At 38.9% G+C, this 27,197-nt stretch overlaps 1 protein-coding gene across 1 annotated transcript in view; it reads left to right on the forward strand.

Moving 5' to 3' along the window:
* The window catches only part of LOC149173783 (MLO-like protein 1), a 525,125-nt gene that overhangs the window by 53,618 nt on the left and 444,310 nt on the right, over window positions 1-27,197 (forward strand). The gene's annotated exons all lie outside the window — the stretch shown is intronic.

The raw sequence follows: 27,197 nt of genomic DNA on the forward strand, positions 1-27,197 counted from the left end.
TTTTAATAATTAATATTGGAGTTGTCTTTAGTGCGACTTTTTGGACCTTCCAGTGCCGGAATCTGACGGAAAATTTTTAGGTGAAATCTTGATTTGTGTTATTTAAACTGTGTTTTTTCACTGTATATATGGATTCAGCACCCTGAAAAACCCCTAGGGCACTTGGATTGTGTAGGGGTTACCCATCAAAATTGTGATTTCAATACATTCTTGTCGGGTTTTAGAGAAATTAGACCGGAAAAACTGACCGAAAAAGCTTCCAAAAAGTCGCACTAAAGACAACTCCATTAAAAATTTCTTGCAGAACAAGAATTTTTTAATTAAATTTTGTGTAACAAATAAAAATGTGGTACTAGGAAGACTCATATGGCGTGTAGGTATTATTACCACACAATCTAGCAGGGATTCGATGATGGGTTCCAAAGGGACTACTACTAGACCAAGTGGCAACAATGGGACAAGGACCCACTGTCACCTTAGTGGATGTCCCCTGCTCTTTACAGACTTTCACCGATGGGAGGAGTCCTAATCTAAAGGAAATCACTAGAAGCCTGAAGGGATAAGTTAATGATGAGGTACAATGTTATTTCCAAAGCCCATTCAAGGGAGAGTCTCAAATAGTAGCTTGCTTGCTACAAGGGGAAAGGTAAGGGGCTCTCCAAGAAAGGCTCAAGAGAGGCTTAGGCCTAGGGAATACGGATATTCTCTATGAAGGGTATACTAGACTTAAGATTCTCTAAGGAGACAAGGTTCCTTAAGTGGCTTTGTGAGATAAAGAATGACGAAGATATGGGACCACAAAGGAGCCTTGGGAAGATCCAAGCTTGCCCTAGGGTTTGAATGATCTTTAAGAGAGTTCCTAGGTTAAGCGAGGATAGGGGAAGGTCACAAGAACAATTAAATTTCGTTGAGTTTTTGAATAGATAGACCTTCAAAAGGCCGCTAACCAAAGGAAACGTAAACCAAAAAAGGTTTTGGAGCTTGTGCTTGGTGTTTCTCATAAACTAATCGCGGGATAGGCCTCAACTTTGGAGGGCTAGTAGAAGACACCGCAACGCAGTTCCTCACCAACTCGCTTTGCAAGAGGATAGTTCTAATGGAATTCACTTGATGCCACTTACCCACCACCTTATGGGTGATATCCCCAAGAGAATTTTTTCTCCATGATGAGCCTCAATCAACAACCAACAACCCCCCGAAGCCTTCTACTAGCTCGTTTTTCCATTTCTCTGCCACCTGAGCTAGCCATGTGGTCCCTCGCCCACCTCAATTGATTGTATGTTTGAAGGTGGGCCTCCCGAATCTAAAAGTATGTCTTGTCATTTGGTAATTGAGTATTGGGTTTACTTATCATGGATACTTTTGGGTATGGATTGATGGGGGGATTTGGCAGAAAGAGTGGGCTTAGTTTGTGCTCCTGTCCCGTTGATCTCTTTTGGGATTGTTACCCTTGGATCTTAGTCCCATGGGATCTCCTTTATTGACCATTTGGTTAGAGGGTGGTACTACTTGGGAAACCCTGATTTTGGGTGGGTGGTCCCGCTTCTTTATCCTTACATATCACTCCCTTTCCACTCACTATAGCCCCATTCATCTTGCCTCCCACCTGGGTCCACATAGGGCTAGACTCCTTACCCCCTTGCCCCCACCTTGGGTCAAGCCTAGAATGATGCCCCAGAGGTTGAAGCAATTAAAAGAAAAAGTGAAAAGCATAAATGGCCACATTTAATAGGAAATTGCACCACAAAATGCAAAAGATGGCCAAGACAAAAATAATTAGCACGTGGGCAAAAGCCGACGCATGAGCTTTGTTGTCGCGCAGATTGGCACGACAACGCTCGGACCGGGGGCTGTCACTCTGATCCCCGATCCCTCCGTTTAAGCCCGTCTCCCGCGGCTAAGGGGGGTAGACCCTGCGAGATAGTGAAGACCAACTGTCGACCAGTTGGTTGGGAGACACGAGATACGATGATAAAAGGGCTCGATGGATTTGGTTAATTTAGCAGACCAGTGCCTTGTGGAGTTAATGTTTAAATGATTACTTTTTAAATGATATAGAAACATGGACCATGAACAGCAATCATCTATCATCAGCTAAACACACAATGCTCTTAGAATGACAAAAACGATATCCAGCAGCTAAAAATTTGAAAAGATGAATGCTTTTAAATCACCACGAGAATCATAAACCATCAACCAGATATCAATTTCGCATTCTAATCATTAAAAATAAAACTAACTAAAAAATATATATATATATATATATATATTTTTTTTTAATTTTTTATTTTATTATAAGAGAAAATCTAAAAAAATTTACCAAATAAATCTAAAAAAAGAAAATTGAATTAAAATCAATTTAAATTTAACTAAAATCTAACCTAAAGTACTAACGCTAACATATTAAAAAAAACTTAATTAAACAAAACTAAATAAAAACTATCACTGAAACGCATACATTGATTTAGATCTAACTAAAATACAACTATAAAAAAAAACTAAATCTAAACATTACAAAAAATAAAAATAAAAATGAAACACACTAACCCTACGTAACCAATATCAAACGTTACCCTAACAGTCAAAAATCACGCAAGCATATTGGGTTTAAACGAGAAGAGAAACGACCTGCGGATACGATAGCAATGGGAGAAAGCAGCTGAAAGCCGGGAAAAAAAAAATAACGCAGGGCTAGGAGAGATGAAACCTGGAAAATGCGAAACGAATTCGAATGCAGTCGTTTTCTAACTGTAACAGCTCTTGATACCGTCGGCGGCTAAAATGAATCGCAGCACTGCAGGGCTCCGTAACTGATCACCGTTTCTATGAGCCAGTTATCGTGTGCATAAAAAATGCATCAACGTCCTCATTGTCTTAGGCAAGCTAAACCCACGAAAATAAAAGACGGGAACCGATGCTGTTTGAGGAATGGACTGTCTGCAGGCGACGGAAGAGAGGGAACAGCGTTATGCCCTCAATGCGTTCACTTTTCAAGCGATTTCCAAAACTGTTACAGGTTGGTCACCGGCGGATGGGTTTTCGTTTTGCAGTCTAGAAAAATTCGAATTTCTCACTGTTCAGTGCAGAGAACAAACAATGGCCCGTGTAGAACGCTGAAATCATGAGCCGGCTTGCAATGGCTAGCTTTGCTTGCTCTAGAATCGAAGTTAGAAATTTTGCTGAGGCAGCAACTGATTTGACTTTTGCAGATGGAAACCTCGCAATAGATTCCCAGATCTGAAAAATTTTAAACACCTGAAATCCAAAACAGGGAACCTGCCAAAAGAAATTATACAACTGAAAAATCCCAAAGCTCTAGAAAGTATATGCGAAAAGATAAAATCCTTCAAAGCTTGAGTTAAAACACAAAAAAAATCACAGCCCTAGAGCAGCCAGATTTAGCAATGATTACAGTAATACTTTTGAAATATCAGAAGTTTGAACTTTACTGTGAAACTAAAGAAAATCTCTCAATGTAAAACACGAAATAAAATTTAAAAGATTAACTCAGGGCACAAACAGCTGGGCTCTGCACAGAAAAGCCTGTGGGAGTCGGCTGGTTTAGCCTAGAACTTCCCCAAACGCCCACCTGTAACTTTTACCTAAAAATCTCCTGCACACCTCAAGCAAACATCAGTAAAGAGGGCAAGAAATGCTGCTAGATTTCAAGGAATAATGGAGATACCTGCCATTATTCCAGAAACCCTACAACATTCAAACCCTAGCATGTGAGCAAGATACCTGTACTCACAATACTCTGAAAACTAGCTATTATTAACTGCTGAAAACTGAAATATGCAGAAAAAAAACAATCATCTCACAACAATTCCGGAGAGTAACACCAGCCAGTTTGAACCCCAAAGGCTTTTTATTAATCAGAAAATCAGATTACAAGAGAGCTTTCTCAGTACAGACTCACAGATCAGATAAACCTGTAAAATGACCCCCTAAGACCCTATAAAAAGGAAATGATCCCAACGGCTAGTTTTGGGTGATCCATGTAGAACTGATCTCGACCGTTGATGAGGATCAAGACATCTCTTGATCTCATCCGTCGATTTTATTTAAAAATGATATTTTGCATGTGTTCACAAAAATATTATTATTTTATTATTTAGGGTTTTTGCTTTGTTTTATGAATTTTTTATTATTTTTTATTTTTTATTTTTTTATATTATTTTTTTTATTTTTTTAATTTTATTTTAATATTTTATTTATTTTCTAAATGGATCATTTGAACCAAACCGTTGGAAACATCCTCTAGGACCTAGGACCTAGGACTCATGAGGGGATTTAAACATTTCTCAACCCTCAAGACACATTACATCATGACTTTTACAATTTACATCTCAAAGGGATGAAACCACTTAATACAGACCCTCATAGAATACCCAGTTCTGCGACACAACTATAATCTAGCAGATTAACATGCTAGGATTCTCCTAAAGTCCTAATAACAAAATGCATCCCGGCTTTGGGGTCGGGTTTGAAGGAAAACTCTGCCGATCCATGGATCGGTGAGACTAAAAACCTCCCGGGACGCAGATCATCATTAGAAAGTTAGGTCCACCTAGGCAACTTTACATACATGACTCTGATCTGCTTAGATTATTTACAATTTAAACATGCAGACTGGGTTTACAACAAAAATGATCAAGCTGTCGATGACTGTAGGTTGGCACGGACATGTCGCTCAGGAGCTACCCCTCTCTGCCAACAGAAAGGAGGTGGACTGCATGGGCAGTTGACCAGTAGTGGTCAACATCTGGCTCTACTTGGGGACACGTTGCTGCACTGGTAGGAATGTGAGAATCCAGAATCTGCATCCATACAACACACAAATAAAAATAAGTAGCGTCCATTCCAAAATCATCATATACATTAAGCACAGGAACGATAAAAGCTCTTCATTTATTGACTAACTAATAACATGAAAAGTAAATCTAATCCTAAAACAGAAATAAAATGCTGAAAAGACAAGGAGTAGGGATAGGGATACAATACAAAAGATGCCCCATGGCATCAGATATCATCTCTGAAGAACATCTTGAGCATTTGGCCGTTCGCTGGTAGATGAAGTGGTTCACCATCCAATCTGCTCAAGTAGAATGAGTTTGGCCCAGCTATATCTCTAATGATGTATGGTCCCAGCCACAAGCTGTCAAACTTCTTATGTTTTCCCGGTTTTTTCATTCTTGCGATCCCAAAGTAAAACCATATCGCCAAAATAATTCGCCCCTTCTCATCATAAGGAAATCCAACATGGATTGGTTTTCCATAAATATCTTCTGCATTTTCATTATCATTCTCAAAAAGATACACACGATCACATGCCCCGGCAATGCACTGTGGTTGGGTGTAAGTGCATCCTAGTTGAGAACTCTTTGTATCAAGACTCAGTGAAGGGTCCAGCAGCCTTTCCGTGACATAGGAAAAATTCTCCCAAGGTGTCATTGAGCTGGTATTTTGATCTTTACCATCTTTGCACAAATCACACTGGCATGGATTCATTGCATCTTTATCCATCACATAGGGTATTGGCATTGCTTCTTTGCCAAAGCTCAAGTTATTAAGTAATATGATAGTTTTTCTTTGGTGACCCTTTTTACTGTCAGATGAATTGAGCACCAAGTGGGTCTCTATATTTTCCCATGCCTCCTTGATATCAGTGTTTTTTGCATCCCCCTCAAGATCATTCACCTGTAGTGTAAGAGAATCAAAGCATAATTTAGGAAGAGGCATCAGCAGAATAGAAGGTTTGGGATCAGCCTTGGGTTTGCACCTTTTGGGACAAATATAACTTTCCCTGTGCCACTCTACTCTGATATTTTCCTCACTACAAAGCTTCACAGCCTTTAGAATTGTTTCCGGATTAGCATCACTCGAATGGAAATTGCAATTATTCATAGAATTGTTAAGCCTCTGTTGCTTCCTGTCAAACTGTTCGCAGGATACCGGGACTTCCGACTGCTCTTTCTGCATGATGGCATGTATGTTTTCACACTTTTCTGCGCAATTTTCAGAAGGCAAACCATTCATCTGGCACTGAGATAACTCTTTAGATCGAGAACCAGCATCAAACTCAGCAGTATCAAATTGATTAGGTAGATCAATTTCGTGCTCTCTGGCAGTCAGAATAGGTTTCTCTGGATGACAGTTCATGTGCTCTTCCACGTGATATGTAGTGTTGCTTTCTCCCTGAGTTCCTGGTTTTCTATGAGCTTTGAAATTGCCAGTTCCTTCCATTCTTTCATGTGGATGAACATCTAATCCAGTGGAGTTGTGCAAGTCAGTTATTGATTGGCTTGAGCTGAAATGCATAAGTTTTCTGGCATGCTCATCATTACATGCTCTATTATTGTCTGAATATCTGTCATCTGCACTGTTCCAGTTTGCTGATTTTCTAATTTGTGAGTTACTTCCACTGTCAGCTGTGGATGGTATCCTTCTGTATAAATTCAAGATTTTTTCTGAAAGTTTACCATACACCAAATTGACCTCCCCCTTCTTACACTCAAAGTTTAGCTGTGATTTTGCAAGTTCAAGTGAGGCCTCGATATCCATCTCATATTTCAAGGAACTGGCCGCCACCAAACACGTGCATATCTCAATAGCTTGTGCCAAGCTTCTCTGTTTAATGAAAAGCTGATAATTGTTGATCACATAGACAAGTGACTCCTCCACCACTTTTGTAACTCCTTCCGGTAAATGCAATACATGGCACAATTGTACAATCTCTGACTTCATTCTGATATAAAGATTTTGTTGTGTAGATTTTAATGCTTCATTATCCTCGCTTTTCTTTCTGGCAATTACAGCTGCATGTTTGTATCTTACCGCTGTTTGAGACATTCTAAAGTTTGGCTTGTTAATCCTCCACTTTGGTTTGAAAAGCTCATTCCTTTGATTGAGATGGGGCTTGAATGTAGATCTGGAATCTAGATGGGTAGATCGATGATGACGTCCAAGATCTGGGAGAAGACTAAACTTCATCCCACAGAATCTACATGAAATTTTTTTCAGTGTGTCACAAATAAAAGTCCTCACTTCACCTTTGCCTATATCCTCACCATGAATAGACATACTAATGTGATTTCTTTCCATTTTATGCTTAGGATCAAACTTCCAACCTGATTCTTGCTTGGAATTACCTAACTTCAGAGGTTCATCTTGCTTGTCTTGCTCAGTATTGAAAGGCATTGTTGATTCTGCACTGTTAACCTGCTCTTTAGCACCAAAGGAATTGTTGAGTTGCTCAGGGTGAGTGAGTAATACATGCTGCAACAGCTGATCACAATTCACAATGATAAAACGACTGTTACAGGATATACAAAAATACTTTGTACATTTCTCAAGAGGAATTCCACCGTGGTGCACCTTCACATGCCTCTCAAGACCTCTTTTGTGGGTAAATGAACTGCTACAATTGAGACAAGCATATCCTTTAAAATGATGTTCAGCTGCCTTCTTATGAATGGTGAGACAATGGGGACCGAGGGTTTGTAAATCAGAAAACTGCTCACCACAACCTTTGCACCCTTGGTGTTGAACTTCAATAGAAGAAGAATAATGAACAGCGTCACAATCCTCCATCCAATCCACAGGGCTGTGCTCAGCTGTGCCATTGTTCACTGCTGCAACAGAACCAAGGGTTTTATGTGTGTCATCAGCCTCATGAACATCATCAATTGATGGAATGCTTGCTGTAACATTCCCTTCTATTGGCTGAAAACTGAAATATGCTGCCATTTTCTCTTTTTCAGCTGTTACTTCCATTAATAATGCTTCTGCATCTTTCATATTTTTTGACAGCTTGTCATCAATGCAATCCAAACCTCTGTTCTCAAAATCTGAATCATAGTTACCTCCTCCTGACTGGCACATATTCATGTATTTATGTAAGAGATCCTTAGGCTGGCACGTTGCTTCAGAGCTTGTAGTTTTGAAAATTCCATTCAACATTGATGCAGTATATCTGTGACGAAACCCCAGTGAGTTTGGTAAATGCTTTTCATAATAAGATGAACCTTGTTTTGCCCTGCGCGTGCATTGGCCACCATGATTGCAGCAACTTCCAATACAACGCAAACAATTTGTACTCCTATATGAGACTTTAGAAGCAGCCCTTTCTGGCAGCGAAGAACCATGCAATCGATTCCTTTCAACTAGATAATTTTCATCATGCAATTTCTGGGACACACCTCCTGAAACTCTTTCCAGGTCTGAAATGGGCAGAAAACTTTGTTCATTTTGACTTCCTTTGTGATGAAAGTTTGCAGAAGTTGCTTCCTTCTCAGATGACTGTCTCTCAACAGACCCTCTTGCCCTCTTTGGGTTACTTCCTAAACTACTGGAACTTGGGTTTCCATCACAGCTGTCCAAACTATGGCTGTCCCGAAGCATATGTTTCAAACAAAAAGATGCTCCATTACGGGTTCGGTGGGTACACCTCCTTCCATATTTGGTCATTCCCTGACATATCGAAAATTTCAGTTCTGCATGCATGTTTGCTGATGAAGACCCAACCTGATTAACTCTAGGAACATTATCTGGAGTACAAAAACTTAAATGCTTCCAACAATAAAGTCCTCCATTGATTGCCCTAATCTTATCATCGGGAGGAATTATGAAATTGGACATGATAGAGTGTTTCCCGATGTCAGATTGTTCTCTAATTATTTCGTTATGAGGCTTCTTAGGATCTTCAACATGAAATTTCCTCTCGGGCTCTCTATTTAGCCTAATAAAACCATCACCGCTAGGAGAAGGAATCATAGCATATGACCAATTCATTTGAATGCTTCCTCCTAGATCAGAGACCCACTTTCTAGATAACAACATACCCCAAGCATCAGGTACATCAACGACAACAATATCCATAACAACCATGATGTCTGGGTAAACTGAAAGATGAACTTGTAAATCCTTGATTAAACCATGTACTTCGATTTTCTTGGAATCCATGGCACATATATTATAGTAGGGTCTGGAAACTCTTAAATTAAGCTGTTCCATGACCCTTTTAGTCATAACGCAAGCAGATGCGCCTGAATCCAACATGCAGTTATTCAATTTATACCCATTGACCAATAAGGTGATAAAGAAGGGTTGATGGTCTTTGTTATCAGCATCTACGCTTTGCAAATAAATAGGAGCATCATGATAATCAACCTCGCGAATCTTCTGTTGAGAAGCGTTGACTTGAGGACCCTGAATTGCTTTTAGTAACTTGTCTTTTTGGGAAGGGATCTTAGCGATCTCAGATACAGGAACCCAGATTTTAGCATTATTAAACCAACTTCCCAAATCGACATCTATTCCAGAGTTTATGCCAGGGTTTAGAGTTTGAGAGGGAATTTGATTCCCGCTCTGATCTCTATCCCTTCTCTGGTATGTTAAACCCTTATCTCTAGCAATTTCTAAAATTTTCTCAGGAGAGGGTTTCTCACCATATAACCTGGCCAAAATGTCATCTTCCTTCTCAAGGTTATTTATACTAAAAGCAGATGAAGGATTCATAACATCATAGCTCCTTTCCTTAACCTCTATCCAATCATTCATGGGCAAAGGAAACTTGCTCCCTACTATGTTTATTTGCTCACCTGTCCCAAACATTCCATTATCGAAAAGTCTTCTGATACTGAGACAAGAGGATTCTTCGTGAAAATCATCACAAGCATGACAGTAAGGAGGAGCATTATCCACCAGATTGGTAAGCGGATTAGGGGGCCTCTGCTCACTAGATTGACCCTTTCTTTGCCAGTTACTATTTCTGTTATTATTATTTCGAGGCTGAAAATTTTGCGGTTGCGCTCTTTCCATTTGAATTAACCTATTCTGCAAAGTGTTTATCTCCTTATTATGATTGATTTCCATAGTTTCAATTTTTTGAAGCAATTTAAGAACAAGCTCACTTTCTGGCTCCTGGGCTGCTTTTCCCTTAGGTTCCTTTAGTTTCGTAGCAGCCCTATCAAAGCCTGGGATTTCAGACTTCCCAGAAGCTGCCTTGTCCTTTTCAAGTTCTACAGCTAAGGCTTGGCAATCTCGATAATCAGTAAGTTTAGCACGCCTTAACTCATAAGATGGTTCAGGACCAAAGGCATCAATATAAAAATCTTGGAGAGTTTTATCTGAAGGTTTATAGTCTTGAGGTAATTCTCTAATAATACCATTAAACCTTCTATTAAATTCTTCAACAGTTTCGTCTTCTCTCTTTTTCATCAGAGTAAGAGCTCTTATAAGATGTCTTCCCTCTCTCTTATCTCCATATTTTTCTCTAAATGAATTAATGATTGATTGTAAGGAGTCAAAAGAATTAGGAGGTTTTTCTGTAAACCAGTCATGAGCATCACCTCCTAGAGTCAAGATAAAAAGGGTCATCTGGACATCTTCGTGATCAAAATCAGGAGATCTAGCATACTTAGCCATCCATATGTTGAAATCTCGCAAATGGGAATTAACAGTAATGGCATTATCTCCATGAAAGCTAGGCAATTTGTCTATCCCAACAGATGGAATATCATTGGGGGCTCCAGGAATGTTAGAAAAATCACAAGGGCCCAACAGACTCATGGTGTTGCGCCTAACTCGACCCCTAAAGAGCAAATGAATGTCAGAAAGGGCTTCTTGTCCAAGATTTGTAAGGAGTGTACGAGAAGCGAGTTTGTGTGATCGCACCTTGTAAACCTTTTCAGGATCAGGAGTGGGGTTGCACAGACTGCCTGGATGTCTTCTAGTGTACACTCTTGCAGATAATATGGGAAGTGGAGTCGCCACTTGAACAAGAAGTTAAGCACAGACAAGCTTGAAATGAAAGAACCAAGGACAGAAAAACTCTATCCCCGGCAACGGCGCCAAAAATGTTGTCGCGCAGATTGGCACGACAACGCTCGGACCGGGGGCTGTCACTCTGATCCCCGATCCCTCCGTTTAAGCCCGTCTCCCGTGGCTAAGGGGGGTAGACCCTGCGAGATAGTGAAGACCAACTGTCGACCAGTTGGTTGGGAGACACGAGATACGATGATAAAAGGGCTCGATGGATTTGGTTAATTTAGCAGACCAGTGCCTTGTGGAGTTAATGTTTAAATGATTACTTTTTAAATGATATAGAAACATGGACCATGAACAGCAATCATCTATCATCAGCTAAACACACAATGCTCTTAGAATGACAAAAACGATATCCAGCAGCTAAAAATTTGAAAAGATGAATGCTTTTAAATCACCACGAGAATCATAAACCATCAACCAGATATCAATTTCGCATCTCGGCTTGAAAACCTTAGATCTCAGCAATAAAGATATAACGTGAAGCAACTGAAATCTGGCAAAAAATAATTTTCCAAAATTTTAATATTTTTTCAAATTTTTTTTTTTTTAATCTTTTTCAATTTTTTATTTTTCAATATTATGGAAATTAAAAATCTAGAAAAAAGTTAAAATTCTAAAACTAAATTCTAATCATTAAAAATAAAACTAACTAAAAAAAATATTTTTTTTTATTTTTTATTTTTTATTTTATTATAAGAGAAAATCTAAAAAATTTTACCAAATAAATCTAAAAAAAGAAAATTGAATTAAAATCAATTTAAATTTAACTAAAATCTAACCTAAAGTACTAACGCTAACATATTAAAAAAAACTTAATTAAACAAAACTAAATAAAAACTATCACTGAAACGCATACATTGATTTAAATCTAACTAAAATACAACTATAAAAAAAAACTAAATCTAAACATTACAAAAAAAAAATAAAAAAAATTGAAACACACTAACCCTACGTAACCAATATCAAACGTTACCCTAACAGTCAAAAATCACGCAAGCATATTGGGTTTAAACGAGAAGAGAAACGACCTGCGGATACGATAGCAATGGGAGAAAGCAGCTGAAAGCCGGGAAAAAAAAAATAACGCAGGGCTAGGAGAGATGAAACCTGGAAAATGCGAAACGAATTCGAATGCAGTCGTTTTCTAACTGTAACAGCTCTTGATACCGTCGGCGGCTAAAATGAATCGCTGCACTGCAGGGCTCCGTAACTGATCACCGTTTCTATGAGCCAGTTATCGTGTAAAAAAAAAACATTTATCAACGTCCTCATTTGTCTTAGGCAAGCTAAACCCACGAGAATGAAAGACGGGAACCGATGCTGCTTGAGGAATGGACTGTCTGCAGGCGACGGAAGAGAGGGAACAGCGTTATGCCCTCAATGCGTTCACTTTTCAAGCGATTTCCAAAAAAACTGCTACAGGTTGATCACCGGCGGATGGGTTTTCGTTTTGCTGTCTAGAAAAATTTGAATTTCGTACTGTTCAGTGCAGAGAACAAACAATAGCCCGTGTAGAACGCTGAAATCATGAGCCGGCTTGCAATGGCTAGCTTTGCTTGCTCTAAAATCGAAGTTAGAAATTTTGCTGAGGCAGCAACTGATTTGACTTTTGCAGATGGAAACCTCACAATAGATTCCCAGATCTGATAAATTTTAAACACCTGAAATCCAAAACAGGGAACCTGCCAAAAGAAATTATACAACTGAAAAATCCCAAAGCTCTAGAAAGTATATGCGAAAAGATAAAATCCTTCAAAGCTTGAGTTAAAACACAAAAAAAATCACAGCCCTAGAGCAGCCAGATTTAGCAATGATTACAGTAATACTTTTGAAATATCAGAAGTTTGAACTTTACTGTGAAACTAAAGAAAATCTCTCAATGTAAAACACGAAATAAAATTTAAAAGATTAACTCAGGGCACAAACAGCTGGGCTCTGCACAGAAAAGCCTGTGGGAGTCGGCTGGTTCAGCCTAGAACTTCCCCAAACGCCCACCTGTAACTTTTACCTAAAAATCTCCTGCACACCTCAAGCAAACATCAGTAAAGAGGGCAAGAAATGCTGCTAGATTTCAAGGAATAATGGAGATACCTGCCATTATTCCAGAAACCCTACAACATTCAAACCCTAGCACGTGAGCAAGATACCTGTACTCACAATACTCTGAAAACCAGCTATTATTAACTGCTGAAAACTGAAATATGCAGAAAAAAAACAATCATCTCACAACAATTCCGGAGAGTAACACCAGCCAGTTTGAACCCCAAAGTCTTTTTATTAATCAGAAAATCAGATTACAAGAGAGCTTTCTCAGTACAGACTCACAGATCAGATAAACCTGTAAAATGACCCCCTAAGACCCTATAAAAAGGAAATGATCCCAACGGCTAGTTTTGGGTGATCCATGTAGAACTGATCTCGACCGTTGATGAGGATCAAGACATCTCTTGATCTCATCCGTCGATTTTATTTAAAAATGATATTTTGCATGTGTTCACAAAAATATTATTATTTTATTATTTAGGGTTTTTGCTTTGTTTTATGAATTATTTATTATTTATTATTTTTTTTATATTATTTTTTTTTTTTTTAATTTTTTTTTTAATATTTTATTTATTTTCTAAATGGATCATTTGAACCAAACCGTTGGAAACATCCTCTAGGACCTAGGACCTAGGACTCATGAGGGGATTTAAACATTTCTCAACCCTCAAGACACATTACATCATGACTTTTACAATTTACATCTCAAAGGGATGAAACCACTTAATACAGACCGTCATAGAATACCCAGTTCTGCGACACAACTATAATCTAGCATATTAACATGCTAGGATTCTCCTAAAGTCCTAATAACAAAATGCATCCCGGCTTTGGGGTCGGGTTTGAAGGAAAACTCTGCCGATCCATGGATCGGTGAGACTAAAAACCTCCCGGGACGCAGATCATCATTAGAAAGTTAGGTCCACCTAGGCAACTTTACATACATGACTCTGATCTGCTTAGATTATTTACAATTTAAACATGCAGACTGGGTTTACAACAAAAATGATCAAGCTGTCGATGACTGTAGGCTGGCACGGACATGTCGCTCAGGAGCTACCCCTCTCTGCCAACAGAAAGGAGGTGGACTGCATGGGCAGTTGACCAGTAGTGGTCAACAAGCTCTACACCATTGATGGCCATCACCCAGGCTCCATAGGTCCTAGATGAGCCTCCTCTATCATTCAGGAACCCATGATTGTCCCAACCTTTGGAGGGCAATGAATTGCTCTACCTCAAAGGGGGTAATCACTGTTATATTATACACATCATGCTCTTGTCCTTTGAGACCCGAGCAGTTAACTAAAAAATTCATAAAAGGCAAAAGGCATATAAAGAAGGGTGGAAAAATCAAGGTCGGGACACCTCATGTACCATGACTGCTCCCTCCTTTACATTATATACCCAAGTGTGGGCTTCCCCTTATCTAGCTACCCTTATGCCCCATTATGTGGCCCAGGGCTACCCCTCTCATTCCCTATTCTATCTTACCTATTTGTCACTTGCCACCCCCATTAGAAGGATGTACCTTGCACATATTATCCCCTCTAAGGGCTAAGACCACCTAATAATGTCCTTGGCTAACCCCCTTTGGAGTTTGGAGACACTAGCACATGCCAAAGTCCACTACGGAAGGGCATGCCATTATGAAATTCTCACTTTAATATCCATTTTTTGTAAGCTCCTTTACCCGATTATTTTAATGACTGATTGTATTGGAAGCCTAGGGGACGCATTAGATCTTATGCAGGATGCAGGTGGCTTCCATTTGGGTTTGGTTTCCCTATATGGGATCCTGACCCCCAGAGGTCTACATTGGCACATGTAGGGTGTGCATAAAGAGCCATGGGCCTCCACAGTAGTAGACAACACTCGACAGATCTTTAGGGATGTTCAAAGACTACTAGTGATCCACTTTTGGGACGATGGTGACATGATTGGTACACTATGCCCACAGGAGCCCCACAGTCTTGGCAGGTGTCCCAACACTTGTACGATGTCATGGCAACATTCATTACACTCCCTGGACCATTGCAGAGGATCTACAGACATCTTTGATTCATATGGAGACCCATGGGGTCATTAATGTGCCCTCAGACCCATTGAGAGCACGTCAGGTCTACTACTTGGAGAATAAGGGGCCACCCCCTTGCCCATCATATTCCGAGGAATTTATTCTTCAATATGGCACTTCAGGATGTTATTGAGCCTTTGGAGGGCCCTACGACATGCATAGATCATTATTTGGCCCCTCGTGAGGCTTATTTTTACATTATGAGCTAGTATGTTGGGTTTGTCACCATTAGGAGTTATTATTTGCATATAATTTTATCTTTAGGGGCCCATAGGCTAATTCGAACTCCTTAGGAGGCTATATATTGATGTTAGATACTTTCATTTGCATCATCACTTGACTTGGGATCTCTCTACTCTTAGAGAATTTTCGCACATTTTCCTTGGAGGATATTTTTTGGAGATGGATGAATTTTGATGTATGGATTTGGGCTATTTCTCTTATCTTGGAGCTTTGTTATGCAAACGAATTGCTGGTTGGATATACTCTATAATGTTGTAAGTGCTTTTTATCGTTGTTATTCTTGTTGCTGCATATTGCTAAAATTAGGGCTAGTTGTTGCATTATTGTAATGTGGAATTGAGCTATGTTTTAGTTATTAAATGTATGGGCCAATGTTATATGAATGAAATGTCCTAGAGTTTATTTATCTTGAGAAGCTTGCATCATTTGCTGTAAAGTCAAAATGCTTGAAAGATGCTTTCCTTTTCTTACTATCTACATTGGATGGAGTTGACTTTCTGGGCCTCCTTGACCAAGAATCCAAGTTCTTACTCATTACCATATTTGACTCCATATCCCCATGTGAATTAGGCATTGGTTCTGTTGTCGCGCAGATTGACACGACAACGCTCAGACCGGGGGCTGTCACTCTGATCCCCGATCCCTCCGTTTAAGCCTGTCTCCCGCGGATAAGGGGGGTAGACCCTGTGAGATGATGAAGACCAACTGTCGACCAGTTGGTTGGGAGACACGAGACAAGATATAAAAAGCACTCGATGGATTTGATTAATTTAGCAGACCAGTGCCTTAAAAGATTGTTATTACAATGATTACTTGTTAAATGATACAGAAACATCAACCGTGAACAGCAATCATTTGTTATCAGCTTAATCACATGACCAAAACGATATCTGGCAACTGAAATTTTTAAAAGAAATGAATGCTTTAAACCACCACAAGGATCATGAATTATTAACCAGACATTGTATTCGCATCTCGACTTGAAAATTTTAGATCTCAGCATAAAAGATAATAATTCCCGAAAATGACTGGATCTGACAAAGAAATTTTTCAAAATTTTTTTTTATACTTTTTCAAAATTTTTTAAATCTTTTTTTTTTTTTTTATAAAATTAAAAAAGCAAAATTCTAAATCTAAACCTAAAACCCTAATTTTTTTTTTTTAAAATGAAAGTTCTAAATCTAAGAATTATAAAATTAAAAAAAAAAATCTAAACTAAACTAAAACATAAATCAAAATCTAATTAAAATCTAAAAAAAACTAAATATTAAAATCTAAAACTAAAATCTAACATAACTCTAAACTCTAACATAAATCTAAAATCTAAACTATATTAAAAAAATAAGATTTAAACTTCATATGAAAAATCAAAATGAAACCCCTTTTTCCTTTTTTGAATTTATATATCACAAAACAAATTTAAACAAAACAAAATTAAAACCAACTACGCTTACCTGGGCTTAACCGTTGATTTCATTCAAATACAACTCAAGAAAATCTTAAGAAAAAAAAAAAAAAATCGAAGCTACAGCAATACGCATTTGAAATTTAAACCAAAGCAATATCTACGCTACCCTGCGATGAAGAAATCAGAACGCATGGAAATAGAGATGCAAAGCGTCGAAAGATATATGGAGACCCTAGCCGTCAACTGAAAATCGCAGGCAAAATTAAATGCTGACAGGAAACAAACGCATTACCACTCAGGATATCTCTCAAATTCGAAAGCGATTTATTTTATTACCTGAAGCACGTGACAGCAAGATTGGTTCGATTCTTACCTTTAAAAAACTATATTAACGTTACCTGAGCGTGATTTACCTGGTCTCCACGATTTGGCGGCTGAAATGAGTGTTTGCAGGTTATTTTGACGGCGTGGAAGCGATTTTACCTGCGTGATGGCCAACGTTGAATCTCTACAGTTGACGGCGCTGCTATCGGATTTACGTGGATGGAACCTGGCCCGATGTGAATATGGTGGCGAAATTTTCAACGGACCTGTGTATACTGGCCCTGGACGCGTTTTCCCCTGCTGCCGGCGTGTAGAAAAAAAATTTCGAACTGCCAGTCCGTAACCCTATGCACAAACTCTGGCGTTTGGATCGACTGTCGGCGGACAATACTCAGAATGGCGGATGTTTCCAAATGCGAAAATTACTGAATGTAGATTGGCGTAAGGGGTGAGGCTAGAGCACAGTTATTCGATTTAAACAAAGTCAATTGTTGCGTTGACTTCTTCCAAACGCATAGATATATGGAAATTTTGATTCACGCAGGCCTTAACTAGGAATAGATTTGCACGCTGGGGCAGCGACAATTTCAGGCAAACAAAGCCCTATACCTGCAAACAAAAAAGACAACAAAAACCCTAATGAAAACTGTAAAAAAAATTTGAAACCCTAGATCCAAAAAAAATTTGAAACCCTATAACAGAAAATTCTGAAACAACTGATTAATGTACAGATTTGGCCCCTTAACAGCCAGATTCGACAATAAGCATGGAAAATATTTAAAGACAGAAATTTCAGATTGTCACTGTAAAAAAAAAAATTCAGAAAATCTCTCATGCAGATCAGAAAAATAAAACTGAATGATAGACCCAGGATCAAATCCAACTGGGCTCAACAAAAAATGCTTGCGGGAGTTGGCTGGTTCAGTCGAGAACTTCCCCGAACGCCCACAAAATTCCTTTAGAAAATGTTTTCTGCACAGCTCAAAACAACCGTCAACAAAGAGGGCAAAAATGCTGCTAGATCTCAAACAATAATGGAGATACCTGCCATTACTTCAGAAACCCTAACAACACTCAAACCCCAGCAAGTGAGCAAGATACCTGTGCCCACAATACTCTACAAAAAGCTATTATTAATGGCTGAAAATAACATATGCAGAAAATGAAATGATCTCACAACATTCCAAGAGAGTAACACCAGCAAGATATGGACCCCAAAGTCTTCTTTTATTAACCAGAAACAAATTTACAAGAGAGCTTCTTCAGTATCAGACTCACAGATCCAATTATCTGAAATGACCACCTAAGACCCTATATAAAGGAAATGATCCCAACGGCTAGTTCGAATGATCCATGTAGAAATGATCTCGACCGTTGATGAGGATCAAGACATCTCTTGATCTCATCCGTCGATTTATTCACTTAAATTTTTAAAATTTTTTATTATTTTATTTTATTTTTTAAATTTTCAAATTTTTAAAATTTTTTATTATTTTTTATTTATTTCATTTTTTAAAATTTTAAATTTTTTTTTACTTTTTTATTATTTTATTATTTTATTTCATTTTTTAAATGGATCATCGAACTAAACCTTTGGAAACATCACCTAGGACCTAGGACTTAGGACTCACGAGGGGATTTAAAACATTTTTCGACCCTCAAGACACATTACATCATGACTTTTACAACTTACATCTCAAGGGGACAAGCCCGCTTAACACAGACCCTCATCAATCACCCAGTTTTGCGACACAACTATAATCTAGCAAATTAACACACTAGGATTCTCCTAAAGTTCTAATGACAAAATGCATCCCGACTTTGGGGTCAGGTTTGAAGGAAAACTCTACCGATCATAGATCGGTGAGACAAAAAACCTTCCGGGACATAGATTATCATAGAAAGTTAGGTCCACCTAGGCAAATTTACATACATGACTCTGATCTGCTTAGATTATTTACAATTCATACATGCAGACTGGGTTTACAATTGAAATGATCAAGCTGCTGATGACTGTAGGCTGGCACGGACACGTCGTTCAGGTGCTACCCCTTTCTGACAAAGAAAAAGAAGGGGGGGTACTGCATGGGTAGTTGACCAGTAGAGGTCAACATCTGGCTCTACTTGGGGACACTTTGCTGCTTGCAGGAATGTGAGAATCCAGAATCTGCATCCATACAACACACAATAAGATATAAGTAGCGTCCATCCCAAAAAATCATCATATTCATTAAGCACAGGAAAGATAAAAAGCTCTTCATTTATTAACTATCTAAAGCAGAAATGAAAATGCGGAAAAACAAGGATTAGGGTTAGAAATACGATACAAAAGATGCCCCATGGCATCAGATGTGTTCAATATAGTGCATACTGAGCATTTGCCTGCTTTCAGGCAAATCTGTGGGCTGCTTGTCGGATGTGCCATGTCCAATTTTGCATATGGTAGGACTTTTTCCTATCCGAAAATCAAGCTGCTCACGGCCGTCTGATGTATCAAATCTTCGTCTTATCTTCTTTCTCTTGCACTTTTTCTTTATGGCTGGTTGAATTACTGATGACCTGGTACTTTCTGTTTCAAAGCTATCAGATGAAGTATGTAAGATATGCGTGCTATGTCTTTCTTCATCTTGCATCTGATCTTTATCATTCTTAAGTCTGTCTGGATCACCCTCAATCAACCATATTTCAATCGAATCAACAACCTCCCAATAATAAGATGAATCTTGTTGCAGCAAATGAGAAGACTTCTGATCTGTTGATGTTTGCTGGTTTCTCTTATCCTCTGCCAGTTGCTGAAACCTTTGAACTTGTATTTTAATGGCATCCATCTGACTAGAGTGTTCAACCTTTGTAGCACTGATTTGTTTGGCATGGTGTTCTTGCATGTCTTTTATTACTTTAACATTCTTTTCCTTTATGTCCATCAAGCAATGCTGCATAAAATTTATTTCTTCTTTATGATTCGCTTGCATGTCAGCCAACTGATTATTATGATTGAACGTCATGATAGTCATTTCCTCTTCCATAGTTAGTAACTTGTTTTGCATAGAGTCAATTTCCCTATCATGATCAGCTTTCATGGTCACCATATTTTCCTCTAAGACTGACATCTTGCTATGCATGTTTCCAATTTCTGTTTCATATTTAGTTTTCATGGCCTCAATTTCTTTAGCATGCTGATTTTGCGTGACTTCAATCTCCCTATTACGTTTTTCCAGGTGGGTGCATAAAGTTTTCACATCATTGACATAATTAGTTTGATTGATTTCCATATTTCTTACCAGCATCATTAGATCTCGTAAAATTTGCTTTTGCTCTTCCCTTTCATTGTCATTTGTCCCTGATTTTTCACTATCATGAACTTGATCTGCAATATTTCCGGTGGATGACACATTCTGACATGATGAATCGTCTTGGGATCTTTCAGCTGGACCGCTTATCAAATTAGTTTCATTCTGTTGCACAATTTTAGAGGCAGAAGGCAAGCTGTTTGGATAACCATATCTATTTTTAAAAGCATCGACAATGTCTTCTAAAGAAGTGAAAGATTCCTTTGGAAAATTGTTAAACCAATTCAAAGCATCATCTTCTAAAGAAAGGACAAATAGACGCATTTTGATGTCTTCATGATTAAATTGAGGGGATCTACAGTATATGATCATGATGCGAGTAAACAAGACTAGATGCCTTCTAACAGCGATTGGATCACCACCCGAGAAAATAGGTAACTTAGGAATGGCATCTTCCGGAAAATCATGGAGACGTTCAGTAAAACGACATGGCTTAAATGAATAATCCATGATGAATGATAAGGGATTAGATGAATGATAGAACTAGATCTCTGCTCAAGAAAATCAAGAGATGAAAGAAGTGGAGTCGCCACTTGAACAATAAATCTGATTCTAAGATCCAAAAAGGAATCACAAGCAGATATGAGGAAGGCTTCTTGTCTGGGAAAAATGAGAAAATGGAGTTGCCACCCAAACAAGAAACAACCCCAAGAGATGCTGCTGATATGGGATGAAAAGATGCCAAAAATATTGAATCTGCCAGCTCAATTGAGAGATGAGAGATGAGAAGATGAATGTCGATGAAACTCCAGGAACAGAAAAACGCTATCCCCGGCAACGGCGCCAAAAAATGTTGGCGTTGCCGGGCCAGATGAAGAGATAAGAAATGAGAAAAATGATTTGTCGTTTGAAACACCGAGAAAAAGTATCCCCGGCAACGGCGCCAAAAAATGTTGTCGTTGCCGGCTCAAACGAATGATAGACAGATGAACGATGAATGATGAAAGATGTTGAAAAACCAAGGACAGAAAAACTCTATCCCCGGCAACGGCGCCAAAAAATGTTGTCGCGCAGATTGACACGACAACGCTCAGACCGGGGGCTGTCACTCTGATCCCCGATCCCTCCGTTTAAGCCTGTCTCCCGCGGCTAAGGGGGGTAGACCCTGTGAGATGATGAAGACCAACTGTCGACCAGCTGGTTGGGAGACACAAGACACGATATAAAAAGCACTCGATGGATTTGATTAATTTAGCAGACCAGTGCCTTAAAAGATTGTTATTACAATGATTACTTGTTAAATGATACAGAAACATCAACCGTGAACAACAATCATTTGTTATCAGCTTAATCACATGACCAAAACGATATCTGGCAACTGAAAATTTTAAAAGAAATGAATGCTTTAAACCACCACAAGGATCATGAATTATTAACCAGACATTGTATTCGCATCTCGACTTGAAAATTTTAGATCTCAGCATAAAAGATAATAATTCCCGAAAATGATTGGATCTGACAAAGAAATTTTTCAAAATTTTTTTTTATACTTTTTCAAAATTTTAAATTTTTTTTTTTTTTTATAAAATTAAAAAAGCAAAATTCTAAATCTAAACCTAAAACCCTACTTTTTTTTTTTTTTTTTAAAATGAAAGTTCTAAATCTAAGAATTATAAAATTAAAAAAAGAATCTAAACTAAACTAAAACATAAATCAAAATCTAATTAAAATCTAAAAAAAACTAAATATTAAAATCTAAAACTAAAATCTAACATAACTCTAAACTCTAACATAAATCTAAAATCTAAACTATATTAAAAAAATAAGATTTAAACTTCATATGAAAAATCAAAACGAAACCCCTTTTTCCTTTTTTGAATTTATATATCACAAAACAAATTTAAACAAAACAAAATTAAAACCTAACTTAAAACTACGCTTACCTAGGCTTAACCGTTGATTTCATTCAAAATACAATTCAAGAAAATCTTAAGAAAAAAAATAAAATCGAAGCTACAGCAATACGCATACACATTTGAAATTTAAACCAAATCAATATCTACGCTACCCTGCGATGAAGAAATCAGAACGCATGGAAATAGAGATGCAAAGCGTAACAGGGCACGAAAAATATATGGAGACCCTAGCCGTCAACTGAAAATCGCAGGCAAATTTAAATGCTGACAGGAAACAAACGCATTACCACTCAGGATATCTCTCAAATTCGAAAGCGATTTATTTTATCACCTGAGGCGCGTGACAACAAGATTGGTTCGATTCTTACCTTTAAAAAACTATATTAACATTACCTGAGCGTGATTTACCTGGTCTCCACGATTTGGCGGCTGAAATGAGTGTTTGCAGGTTATTTTGACGGCGTGGAAGCGATTTTACCTGCGTGATGGCCAACGTTGAATCTCTACAGTCGACGGCGCTGCTATCGGATTTACGTGGATGGAACCTGGCCCGATGTGAATATGGTGGCGAAATTTTCAACGGACCTGTGTATACTGGCCTTGGACGCGTTTTCCCCTACTGCCGGCGTGTAAAAAACAATTTCGAACTGCCAGTCCGTAACCCTATGCTCAAACTCTGGCGTTTGGATCTACTGTCGGCGGACAATACTCATAATGGCGGATGTTTCCAAATGCGAAAATTACTGAATGTAGATTGGCGTAAGGGGTGAGGCTAGAGCACAGTTATTCGATTTAAACAAAGTCAATTGTTGCGTTGACTTCTTCCAAACGCATAGATATATGGAAATTTTGATTCACGCAGGCCTTAACTAGGAATAGATTTGCACGCTGGGGCAGCTACAATTTCAGGCAAACAAAGCCCTATACTTGCAAACAAAAAAGACAACAAAAACCCTAATGAAAACTGTAAAAAAAATTTGAAACCCTAGATCCAAAAAAAATTTGAAACCCTAGAACAGAAAATTCTGAAACAACTGATTAATGTACAGATTTGGCCCCTTAACAGCCAGATTCGGCAATAAGCACGGAAAATATTTAAAGACAGAAATTTCAGATTGTCACTGTAAAAAAAAAACTTCAGAAAATCTCTCATGCAGATCAGAAAAATAAAACTGAATGATAGACCCAGGATCAAATCCAACTGGGCTCAACAAAAAATGTTTGCGGGAGTTGGCTGGTTCAGTCGAGAACTTCCCCGAACGCCCACAAAATTCCTTTAGAAAATGTTTTCTGCACAACTCAAAACAACCGTCAACAAAGAGGGCAAAAATGCTGCTAGATCTCAAACAGTAATGGAGATACCTGCCATTACTTCAGAAACCCTAACAGCACTCAAACCCCAGCAAGTGAGCAAGATACCTGTGCCCACAATACTCTACAAAAAGCTATTATTAATGGCTGAAAATAACATATGCAGAAAATGAAATGATCTCACAGCATTCCAAGAGAGTAACACCAACAAGATATGGACCCCAAAGTCTTCTTTTATTAACCAGAAACAGATTTACAAGAGAGCTTCTTCAGTTTCAGACTCACAGATCCAATTATCTGAAATGACCACCTAAGACCCTATATAAAGGAAATGATCCCAACGGCTAGTTCGAATGATCCATGTAGAAATGATCTCGACCGTTGATGAGGATCAAGACATCTCTTGATCTCATCCGTCGATTTATTCACTTAAATTTTTAAATTTTTTTATTATTTTATTATTTTATTTTATTTTTTAAATTTTCAAATTTTTAAATTTTTTTATTATTTTTTATTTATTTCATTTTTTAAAATTTTTAAATTTTTTTACTTTTTTATTATTTTATTATTTTATTTCATTTTTTAAATGGATCATCGAACTAAACCTTTGGAAACATCACCTAGGACCTAGGACTTAGGACTCACGAGGGGATTTAAAACATTTTTCGACCCTCAAGACACATTACATCATGACTTTTACAACTTACATCTCAAGGGGACAAGCCCGCTTAACACAGACCCTCATCAATCACCCAGTTTTGCGACACAACTATAATCTAGTAGATTAACACACTAGGATTCTCCTAAAGTTCTAATGACAAAATGCATCCCGGCTTTGGGGTCAGGTTTGAAGGAAAACTCTGCCGATCATAGATCGGTGAGACAAAAAACCTTCCGGGACATAGATTATCATAGAAAGTTAGGTCCACCTAGGCAAATTTACATACATGACTCTGATCTGTTTAGATTATTTACAATTCATACATGCAGACTGGGTTTACAATTGAAATGATCAAGCTGCTGATGACTGTAGGCTGGCACGGACACGTCGTTCAGGTGCTACCCCTTTCTGACAAAGAAAAAGAAGGGGGGGTATTGCATGGGTAGTTGACCAGTAGAGGTCAACAGGTTCCATAAAAGGGTGATCATCTCAACCTTCATTTTAGCATTTTTCCCCTTTTCCCCAAGTCTAGCCCCATTAGGTCACCTCACCTAGGGCGTCAATTTCTCGACAGTTCGTCAAAGGAAAAATTTCGATCTCCTTTAGGGTACTGCGCTGGTGGGTCCCCTCCCTCTCCTCCAAATTTGAGGTCATTCTGATGGTGGAATCTTCGGGAATCCCAAGCCCTAGCTCTAGGACTGAATTTTGCCTAGGTATCCCCAAGGCTAGACCTCAGTGGGATCAATTCAACCTTTTGAAGTGAATATTCTTGTTTGGTCCTTTGCCCTCACCTTGTCCAGGATAGGAACATCATTGGTTGCTATATTCCATCCTCGAACTTGGGCTGGGTCCACTTGACCCCGTGTGGTCCCACTTCTCAATAAAGACTATTTGTTAATGACCACTTGGGAATCCAAGTTTCCAAGGGTTATAGAGATTGAGGAACTCCTTTATAAGCCTATTCTTTCTCCCTCAACTCTCTAATCCTCACCCCTTACCCCTGATGGACCAAGTCCCTTGCTTAAAGAGCAATGAAGTTCCATTTTTCACTCTATCTTTGGAAAAGGGTTTCCAGGGTCACTCCTCACCTATCCATTGACATCTACCTTACAAAGTCATCCCTACACTACCGCGACTCCTCCCATCGGTGAAAGTCTATAAAGAGCAGGGAGACTTAGCTGTGGTGATAGTGGGCTAAGCCTCCATCGTTGCCCTTGACCTAGTAGTTGCCCTCTTAAGAACCCCTTTTAGGTCCCCTGTTAGTTTGAGTGGTAACATTTCTAGCCCCATTGTCAGGGAGGAAGCAGGTCTACCTCCCTAGTGAATCATTGAAGAATTGATTCATTAACGACATTCTTAGTATTCCTCTGGCGACTCCAATTATTGTCAAAACCCTTAGTTTGCTAGAAGGTGACAACATTCCTCCTTTAACTAGGGCTGCTTGTTGAAGTTTCTAAGTCTAATAGTTGGAAACCCTTCATGTACTTTTTGCTTTATTTTTTCCTACTTGTTCTGATTAATTAACAAGTTATTTACCATGTAAATACTGAAAATAAATACAAGTACATGCTCAACACATTATAGATCATCAACTGAAGGAAACAGAAACAAGCACACAAATGACACCGTTGTTTTTGGACTAATGTCCCCGGAAAACCCAATGCGGGAAAACAGGTGCAACTATCTGAGGGTTTGATTTATTAAGTAGATTCAGAATACAATCTGGGTGCCAAATCCGGCTCACCCAACAAAGAAAAATCTCAGTAGTAGTACCTCTCAGTCAGAGACAAATATTCTGGTTGAAACCTCGGATAAACACTCTGGCAGCTCCACAACTCCAATTTGCCCCACGAAACCCTAACGTCAGCTTCTAGGGACTGCGTCAGCTCTCTCTAGCCTAGCGTCAGCCTCTGAAGGCACTGCGTTAGTCCTCTAGCCCTCTGCGTCACTCACACTGGCCCTTTGAGGCATTGCGCAGCTCTTGGCTGCCTCTACATGAGCCCTGCCTGGCTTTGCGTGAACCCTTGGCTGGTTTTGTGTCCCTCTCTCCGGCTACTACGCTGATCCTCCCAGTGCTATCTCTGCCTCTCTGCTTCTGTATTCATTGCCCCTCAGCTGCAACTCTGATCACTCTCTCAACTTTCTCAACGAACCCAGCGCTAGAAAGTCGAAATCTTGATCTCTTGTTGTGTTTCCAAGTGACCCTCAAGCTTCCTTTTATACTTTTCTCGTTGAAAAATCAATGGCTGAGATTAAGTCCCTAATCAACGACTGAGATTAGATTTGGCTTGATACATGAATTTTTGACCATTCTAACACATTTTTATATTAATTCACATTAATATTTTAATTTCCCTAAGTTTAGACTTAGGGACTCCATTAAAAATATTAATTATTTTAATATCTCCCAAACTGTTTAGAATCTGCCCAAACCCTTTCTGGGTATTGGAGATCTCATGTGCCTTAGCCTCTCCACCAATTTTCGTGGCTAGAGCACATCCAATGCTACCCCAAATCAACACTCCCTCTTAGCGAGGACTGTGCTCTAGCAATACTCCTCACTGAGTATTACTTTGATCATCCGCCATCGGTCCCTATGTTGATGCTAGGCCTGTTGCCCATCATCTGCACTGTTGCATCTTGTACTGCTACCCATGGCCCTACCATTGCCACTGCTGCATCCGTATTGCAACTCCCTCTCATCTTGTTGCATCATGCTGTCCATAGCATTGCCACTGCTAACTGCTGCATTGCAATTCAGTTACTGAAAAGTAAGTAATTGATCTCCCAACTTTGACCTCTCTATCAGGCTAGAGACCCACATGATGCTAAAGCTCCCTCTGTCACTGACAAGTGCTCCTTCTCTGACCTCTACGCTGCTGCAACTACTCCATGCATCTCGCGCTATTGCACACCTCTCTGTGCCATCTTGCACTGGTGCAACACTCCCATGCTTTTCGCACTACTGCGTCACGCTGTCCTAGGAATCTTCCACTGTAGCTCCCTCTGTCGCTGTAATATCCCCAACCCGGAATATTCCTTAAACCCCAACAAAACTCCAACCAAATATGTGCAAATGATATAATAACCCAGAAGT

The sequence above is a fragment of the Pinus tabuliformis genome, chromosome 4_2 (genome assembly GCF_031772625.1).
Source record: "Pinus tabuliformis cultivar Carrire ecotype Pingquan chromosome 4_2, CPIR1, whole genome shotgun sequence".
NCBI lineage: Eukaryota > Viridiplantae > Streptophyta > Pinopsida > Pinales > Pinaceae > Pinus > Pinus tabuliformis.